We start from the raw sequence: 10039 nt of genomic DNA on the forward strand, positions 1-10039 counted from the left end.
ACACCAATCACCACCATCACCCACACCCATATAAACGTCACCTATACCTAGTTGGACCCTGAAACCCCATATGATACTTGAACAACGTTGTTCAAGCAAACCATCATCATCGGTGCATTATTGTCACCACCACACCACCAACCACCACCACATGTAACTCCAAAAACTTAGAAAAAAACCTGGAAAATATCTGCTAAAAAATCCCACCATTCAGACCTAAATCTAGAAAAAAAAGGGCTAGGGAAGAGAAAATGGGGAAATAGTTAGATGAAGCTCAAATCATCAATTGTCGGTGGTGGATTTATAACTAATGGTTCTGGAAAGCAACTTTGGTGTTAGAAGCTCTAATCATCAATAACAACGACATAGATGAAGCTCCGAGGGTGGTGGTTTTGTGAGGTTAAAGGGAATCTGATTTCTTCGTATTTGGGAATGCACCAGGGAAGTAGATGGGGAATGGCGAAGGAGTGGCAAGGTTGGTGGTGTTGTGGTACAGGGCGACTAAGATAGTTGTGATGGAGTCCCATCGATGGAGATGTCAAAAACGGGAGGCAAGAAGGGTTAGATAGGGATGAATGGTTGATGGCCTTTTAGGTTTTTTTAGATTTTACAAAAATATTCCATGTATTATTCATTAATGCCAATAAAATCTCATATTTTAATAAAACAGTACCTTTTCGCCAGGTGACATTTTCTCAGCTCTCCTCCAACTTTTTTTCCCGCCCATATTATCAAACTGAAACTCCAATTCTACCCTTGTGCTACTATATAATCTCATCTCCTATTAATTTCGCTTCTTTTTTTTTGAAATTCGAATTGTCTGTGAATCAACTACGTGATTTATATCAAAAAATCATTAATTCTGAAAACCTAACATTCCAAAGAATCAGCAATTACTTAGCAACAAATCAGGAAACAATATCATCTCCAAATCAACAATTAAATCATAGTAACCGGTGAGGATTCTCTCTTTTATCTCTGTTCGATTTTCTTTAACAATCGGAAGCTTCAGGGGGTATTGAAGAGCTAAAATAAGGGAACCCATTTGACGATCGTCATCATTCCAAGTTTAGGTAAACTCTTTTGGTCTAGGGTTTGTTTACCTTGATGATTTCTTGCTATCCATTTTATGCATTTTGATTATTATCTTTATTTATGTTCGATTTACATGTCCTTTTAATACATGAAGTCACAAGTGAAGAGCAATTTCATTTTGGGTTCGGGTCAAGTGCCAAGCTGTTGGAGATGGCGGTTTACTGAACCTCCAAATCCAAGAGTCGCATCTCATAGAATCAACAATAATCATCAAGAAATTAGGAAGAAAATCTCCTTTAAATTTGAATCGGATAGCCTATCGATTTCGTATACACATCCAATCAATCCTACGTGTTCTTCCTCTGCTGCTTCGCCTTCTCCGTCTCCCCCCTCTAATCTCTCTTTTTTAGTTTTCGATCATACATTCATATGCACCCCGATTTTGATTTTTTTTGGAGTTTTTTTGTTGGTTGAACAGATGCTAAGAGACATCACCATGATCTTCTTCATTTTCTAATCAAGTATCTCCATCTCTTTTGCTCTAAATCCTAATCCCCACATACTTTGTAATTACCCAGGTGCCAAACTCATCTTTTTATTACTTTACTGTCTTTTGTTCTATGAAGTCTTTTTGTGTGTATAATAAGTCACATGTTTAACAAAGTTAATGATTTTACTCCAACCCTAACTAGACAGACAACTATCTTTTGGATTTTAGTTATCGTATGGATTTCTAGATGCCCCCTTACAGGTAACTAAAATTACTCTTTCCCCATAACCATTCTCCTTTTGGTTCTGACTATCCTTTATTCATATTTCAATTTGACAGGAAACCGAAAATGAAATCACGATTTGAGTGGTGAAGATTTCAAGTGTGTTATCTTACTTATTTTATATCGTTTTTAGTTGAATTCTATCCATTTAAATCCCTTTTTGTACCATTTTATATTTTTGTAGGAAAATGGCTTGGGAGTATGCAAATTTGATGCGACTAGGCAGCTGAAGGTGTTGGTTCAGATGAGGAAACACATGCATATAGCAAAAGTGTTGTCGAAAAATGGAACATTAAGTAGAAAGTGATACACTAATACTTGGGAGGTTATTAGAGAAAAATATGGATGTTGGCATATTATTGTATCCAGTTTGACAAATTCTTTAATATACAGAAAATGGTCAAATTCAACCATTTTTTTAATATACCAAGACACTCTGAATTAACTCTTCAAATTCAACCATTTTTGTACTATATTTTGTATATTTTATTTCATGGGTTAATTTGTATTTTGATTGATCAGTTGAAAGAATTTATATTAACCCAACCCGAGGCATACGAGATTAAGATTGGAGATCAACTTTTTCGAAGACTAGGAGATCCTTCGTTTGATGATGTTTTTGCCGATGACTGCAACGAAAAACATAATAATGAGAAAGGCTACATCCATCCCTCAATCGATGAACAAGACAAAGATGAGTTATAGTTAAAATCTAACTCTACAAATTCTTCATTTTTTGCTCCTATGGTATTATTTGCTAATATATGTCAAGAATAAAGTAACTTAGAAATCTAAAGTTCAAACATCAAATTCGTGTAATTTCAGATTAATTACAAAGGGCGCCCCGTGGAAAATTGGCCAAAATTTAGTAGTCTTCAAGTGTCGTTTCCTATTTTGTTTATTTTGGAGAAAAGGTTAAATGAAAAAGGTACTATCATTGATTTGTTTATTTTGGCATCCTATTTTGTTTTTGTTATTAGAAAGTTCATACCACATTAAGTAGAATCTTAATTTGGCATAGTTTATGGTAATTCTTTAAGGCATATGCCCCCCATATTATTTTGTACAACATCAGGTACCATAACCTTAATTTATATTCTCTATTGTTATAGTACTCTATATATTGTTAATCTGAATCAATGTTGTCTAAAAAATTGATACTTTGTCATGGTGTAATGGTTAATGCAAAGAGGTTAATATCGATAACAGTTCATAGCTAAACAAAACTTAAAAATATCAAATGGATAAGATCATCACAACTTGATCGCTAAACAAAACCAAACATTGTTGAACAATACAATATAAAATTTCATAATTTTTTTTACTAGCAGTGTACTCTTAACGCCAGAATGGTGGCTGAATTTTTTCACTAAGTTACGAATACAAATATTTAATTGGGTTTGTAACTTATCGTATGATAAACTTCATCAAATTTTAGAACATAACAACTTGTTCCACTCTCATAAATAATATAGAATATTTTTAACTTCTATACATTAAGATAATCTTTTTAAATATCTAAGTTGTAGTAGTAATATTCGTAAGATAGCAACATGTAACGGAAACATATAAGTATATTTTATATTTTCGATAACAATGTATAAATTATTAAAAAAATACATATTACCGATTAATAAAATGTAAATATATTGCTAATAGGTATAAAAAGAAATAACAGTTTATTGTTATTATGTGTTAAACATAAATATAACGTAATTATATTCTTATTATAATTAGAAAGTAAAATTGATAATTTATATTGATAAAAAGAAAAATATTGCATGTGTAAAGTGCTATTTTTCCATTTAACCCAATATAGGGGAAATGTAAAATATAGCAATGTACTTTGTTTGTTTCTCAAATCAACATCTTACTTTACCTATTTCTTTGACAAAACATTTTTCGAATTTAAAATTATTTATTTTTGTAGCAATGTACTTTCAAATTGTTTATTTTTGGGTAATTTGTTGTAAAGAATAAGGTATATAAAATTACTGAAAATAAATTGCTATATTTGTATGTGAGACACCTTTTCGGATTTTAAATAATACAATTATATTACCATGTATGACTATCTTTGTTTTTTTTCCGGTATATTAAATTTTATATTGCATTGTACAACATGATGATTTTATCATTAGTTGTGAGTTAAAGAACATTGTTTATGCTTTGAAACCATTTTACATATTAACTTAAAATAACGATGATATACTTACGAACAAAACATTCAATGTTACATAAAAATAACTATTTGCAAATTTTATGATTAATCGTTACGGTTTATATAGACTCTATGTTATTTTATTTTGTCAAGAAGAAACATTTCACTACAAGGAACTATTGCATCGAATGTTGTATAAAAATATCTTTTTGAAAATTTATGATTTATGATTATACTTTTTTGTTATTTTTGAATAATATTAGTTTATTGCTTAAAACTACCTATATTCTATTCAAATTTATATTGTATTGTACAAAATCATGATTTTATCAAATATATACAAATACATAACATAGATTGGATACTCATAAAACTGTAAATATTAATTTTAACTAATCATTATAAACTTACATACAAAACTTCTATCTTCATAAATTAATAAATATTTTGCAAATCTTTTGATTAGTCATTACCATTTGGAATTATCAATAGTCTTTTTTCTTTCTCAACCGTGGTTTCTACGGATTTAAACCTAGTAAAGAAAATAATAAAAAAAAGATAAATATGTCATTTCATAAGTATAACCATAATTTATCAGAGTTAGCCAAAAGTACTAACCCTGTTTGAATTTGAAATTAACCACAAGGACCATCAGTGTAATGTTATCTAAAAATATCCTTAAAGTGCTACTTTTTGAAAACCATGGGGATCATCTATGAAATTTTGTCTAATAAATATGCAGAGAACAACATTTTTCAACAACATGCAAATATCATTTTTCAACAACATGCAAATGGCATGGACGATTTTTTACCCACGAGTATAAGGTGTTCTGTAACACTTGTTTCGAGTATCAGTCAGAAAGCACCATTTGGGGGAAATGTTATGCATGGACTCGACGATTTGGGAGCCCAACTCGTCGAGTAGGGTCGAGGCATTTCAGACACGGTTCGGAAGAGACTCGGCGAGTGAGGGTTGTTTAAGGAAAACCCCAATTTTAGGGTTTGCCCCCTATATAAACATCATTAACAGCCTCCATAGCCTCCCATTTGCACCCTAGAAGTTGTTCACGGCCGCAAACCCTCTTGTGAAAGAGTGAGAGCTTTAGTGAGATAAATTGGTGAATTTGGGAAGGAATCCAAGTTTGGAGAAGAAGAATCAAGGGTAAACACTAGATCTAGCATCTAGTTCGTCTTGGACATCGAATTGAGGTATGAATCTGTTACCTTGAGCATATATTTTATTTGGGAGTTCATGACCAACTTTGAGGAAATGGAAGCAAGCTTAGATATGGGCCTATCACAAGGATATGGTTCCAGATCTGGACCCTCTTAGATCCTAAATATCATAAAGTTGCACCTTTTATTTGATGGGTTTTGCGCATTCTAACACTCCTAAGTGTACATGCAACCCTAAATACCTTGGATCTATGTTTTCTCTATTATACATGCAATTATGAATTTTCCAAGGTATTACCCTATCTAGCATACAATACTTGATACTTGGGTAATCAAATGGATAGAATACATACATTTGTTTGATGTAGCTTGTCTCCATGAAGCTTGAGTGCCTAGTGCCCCAAGTGTGACACCTCAAATGGTTCACACAACACCAAATGCACATGGAATGACTTGAGAGAAATGGAACACTCCTTGAAATCGTCTAGCCCTCATATTCACACATTAGTGCACGATTTCTTGAGCAATGGGATTCTTTTATATGGTGGCTATTAGGGTTACACCATGTAACTCATAACTTTACCCATTCCTTATGCTCCATGGATTTTAACCTCCATGGAGTATCCATGGGTCACCCCATGGACTTAGTCCAACATAAGGAATCTTGGATCACAAGCCCACATATATAAGAATGAATGATTTACACAATCAACCCATATATTTAATTAGTCTCCTTTTGATCACTTAATTAATTCCAAATTAATTCTTGATCAATACTAATTAAATAACCTTATTAATATATTAGAACTTATAATATATTAACCAACCTTAAGTGTTATTTCTCTCATTATAGTCTATCCAAATGCATGATGCCATGCAACCCAAATGGACCATGCCGGGTCGGGTCAAGTCTTACCAATTATAGTTATGGACTTAGACATTAATCCAACAGTTTCCCACTTGGATAAGTCTAAAAATGTTATTGCGTATGACTTCAGGAACCGATCAGCAATCGTAGCTCTCAAAAGCTTCTGTCGAACTCTGACCTTGTCGATGAACTCTGACCTTTGTCAATTACTTGTCCATTAGATAAGGGATCATATATTCTTCCATTCTAGATATCATATGGACTGAGACATTGATTATCAATCATTCTCTCTGTCCATTTGTTGTTTCCCGATTTCCGATTCATGATGACTGACTGGTTGAACAAATCAAATCAGTCCTGGCTTGGCCAAGCACTCACATGTATCATCTTTAAATCATCGAGGGGCCCACAGATATCGCTTTTATCCAGAAGGTAAAAGGAATGGATAAACTTCGACTCATATGGCTTGTTCTACTACTTGTTGAATCATACACAAAGGCACGTTTTATAACATCGAGTTACCGAATGCGTTTTCGTGCAATCAATGTACAACCAACTCATAGTAACAACTCATATCTCTAGGTTTGAAGAATATAAGATATTATCGTCTCATGATCACTCGTGATAAAATCCATGAAGTGATTCAAATGAGCGTGGGTTGAATCCAATACTCAGAACTTATGAGCACTCATGAGTTTTGTAGCACCACTTTGTCCACCAACTTGGACCTCTACAAACCAACCCATGACAGTCTTGATTCATATCTACTTCCAACATATGACTGACTGTGGATGGTTTGAATAACTTAATCATTCAGGAAGAGCGACTTAGTTATTCTGGAAGTCAAAACATGCAAAGTGAAACACAAGAATAAATGAATCAAATATGGTATCAAACCCTATGAATATAAATAAACACTTTTATTTATCACCATACTGATTACTCATTATTCATTGTTTCGGTTTTATCAACTTTATACTTGAATTAAAAACACTAGTTGTCCCATGCTCCAAGCATGTACATTATGTTTTTCTTAAACAATAGCTTTGCCATACACCAAGTATGCACTCTATGTTTGTCTATGATCCTTACTTTGTGAAATAAACCAATTGAACATAATTTCAATGATTCTAATTTCACACTCCCAAATCCTTATCGAAAAATGTGAGAATTTCAAATTCCTATCATTTATCGAAATCTGTTTAGATTTTAAACTTATATGCACTGACCCTCCTGTAATGAATATGTACAAAGTCACAAAGACTTGTCAACAGTCATTATAAGGTATTCCAATGGAGATCAACTCCATGGAAACTAAGTCTCATATTCAAAGTACATTGCTTTGGACATGCTTCTTGCATTAAGTTTTCTAATCTTACACTGATAACTTCCACCTATGGAGACAACTCCATATTCTCATTTTGACTATCACTTCTGAATAAGAGATGCCTCTTTTCAGAATATGTCAATATGGTCCTTCCAAAATTAGCACTATACTTCCAACTGTCCCTGAGCAACCAATCTTTGGTAAACCTCATATTGTCCTCGACAATTGCTTAATCATTTTAGTCATATCCAATTCTAGACCTTTTCCCTTCTTAATGCCTCTGGGCATTTGGAAAAATTTAGAAATGACAAATATTATAGCACATGCAATCGATCCTGTACCCAAAGCAAATGGTACACGATTCATGATGTCTCACATAAAGACATGATTCTAGACCAGTCTTTTGCTACAATATTTTTATTTGCCATGTTTTCAAAATTTGACTATGAAGAGGGATGCCGTAATCATAATCGAATTTTGAGAACGCAATATATAGAATTTCCTTAAGTTGAACCAATCCAACATGAAATTCATATATATATTCTTGACTAAAGATGATTAAGGTCTCAATCTAAGCCTTTAGAACTGAAATGAAGTATATCATCTCCCTTAATTATAGCAAAACAACTTTTTCAATCCCTGCAGCCTCACGAATTGAAACTTTTGTTTTCTATAATTAACATTGCTAACTTTCAACACTAACAATAATTATCATGCTCCCACTAACATGATGATTATTAGCATAACACTTATGCTCCCACTAGCTTTGACATGTACTCAGAAATCAGCTGGACTTCTAGAAATCAGTACTTTATTGACTTCCTTACCAAAGTTCAGATTTCTGATACGAGATGCTTTGATAAAACTTTATCAAAATCATACACCTTTCCTTAGATAGCATGCATGTGTGTCTAAACAATTTCAGAACTATGAAAAGGGATGTCGTAATCATAGTCTCAATCGTTTAGACCTTTTGCCATCTGCTTCAAATCTACTTGGTGGAAGTGTTTCCTCACCATCATTTTCATGAATCGGAGAGAAACCTTATGATCCTTAGATTTTATGGTGTATGTGTTCTTATCCATGTGAATCGTCAAAACCATAGTCACAAGACAAGGATAATGACAAATCCAAACTCATATGGACTGAACTTATGCAATCTTAACTTCTTGCCACCTGGCAGTACAGGGCCTGCCATTGCTTCCAAATTGTTATGCAACCAATTGAGAACTTTCAGAACTCCTATGCAAAGCCAACTTTAACTGGAATGGGCACATAATATGTCAACACGATAGGTTATAAACCTCAAGTCGTGTGCTAGTGAAGAACCTCAGGTTTTATTCTTGATTAGTTCTTGAAATTCTTTTTATGATCTTTAAGACTCCCACTATCCTCTTGACATATAAGACTATCTTGCCAAATATTCAAGAGATAGTGCAGATTCTTTATCAAGACAAACACTTCACACAATTGGCCTTAGTTGGTCTTTGTTTTATCCAAAACATCACAACTTACCAATTTCAAATGTACAAGAGTAGGACACTTTTACTCTTACATTTGACAAGTGTTTTAAACCTTTCTTTAAGATATGTCACTCAAGTTACAATCTTGGAGTATGACCCTAAGAATTGTTTTGGAACGAAGTATGACTCATCTTCCTGATCTAACCATTTCAACAATTCATGACTCCTCTTCTTAGTCATAATAATGCACTAAGATGTCCTTAGAAGACCAATTGTGATGTGGTTCTTTAATCATTAAGATGATCACAAAACATGATACTAAAGTACTCTCTCATCTTTTCAGATTTGAGGAACTTTTATCTGTCTGCCTAATTTGATTCTTCCCATTCGTTCTGCCATACATTGAGACTTTTCCAATGTTTCAGAATTATACTTAAACTTGTAAGTATAACCATATTTACTAAAATTTAGTAAATCATGACGAATAGTCTTAACGAGTTTTGTGGTGGACTTGACCAGTGCACAAGAATGTGTACTCGATCCCTTTAGTCCTTAACTTGACTCACACATCCATGTGAACAAGTCTTAATTTTCCAATGCTTGAAAGTTCTCATTCATCATACTATTCAACTTGCATGATTCCAAGTTTCTATCCAACTGAAGCCTTGGGAATGAGAATCTTTCCTTATTTGGTAAATTACGACACTACCACAAACGAAAGAATCAAGTCCATTTTTTTCAAATATTGCTATCAATGGAATCATAAAAACAACCATTTTTCACAAATGCCACTTGTAAGGATATTTAAAATAAATAGAAAATTAAAAACTTTTATTTTATTTCAAAACTTTGCGGAAAAAACTTATCCTTATAGTGCAAATGCATACGGAAAAACTTGTTGTTATCTATTCCTAAGCAATATATCATAACTCCTAAGTAACAGCATCAAAATTCTGATGCGATCGAAATCCACCTACGCGATCAGAATCAGCATATACTTCCTTTAAGCTTTCTCTCTATTCTTTGATTCTTAAAACATCAACATGTGACCCAGTCACATCATGTAATGAGGATCTTAGAATAGAAACTTAACAGAGTTAGATAATGGGCTCTACCTGAAGTAGAGTCAGACTTATTGACTTTAACATCCTTAGGTAAACTTGGCAGCTTTGCAATCAACGCCCCTTCCTTTGGCAAAATAAACATATGGACCCTTTGGTAATGGGACTATCTC

At 33.2% G+C, this 10039-nt stretch overlaps 1 long non-coding RNA gene across 2 annotated transcripts; it reads left to right on the forward strand.

Annotated features, from left to right (window-relative positions):
* The first annotated feature begins 789 nt into the window (after positions 1 to 789).
* On the forward strand, positions 790 to 2232 carry LOC145138899 (uncharacterized). Of its 2 annotated transcripts, XR_013721793.1 has the most exons (4): positions 790 to 1073; positions 1190 to 1786; positions 1865 to 1907; positions 1993 to 2232. It is a non-coding gene; the product is annotated as an uncharacterized LOC145138899 (long non-coding RNA). The 2 variants fall into 2 exon arrangements; XR_013721787.1 differs by having other exon boundaries at positions 1190 to 1907.
* Positions 2233 to 10039: the final 7807 nt, after the last annotated feature.

The sequence above is a fragment of the Lactuca virosa genome, chromosome 1, assembly GCF_052849685.1.
Source record: "Lactuca virosa cultivar CGN04683 chromosome 1, Lactuca_virosa_CGN04683_v6, whole genome shotgun sequence".
Classification (NCBI taxonomy): Eukaryota; Viridiplantae; Streptophyta; class Magnoliopsida; order Asterales; family Asteraceae; genus Lactuca; species Lactuca virosa.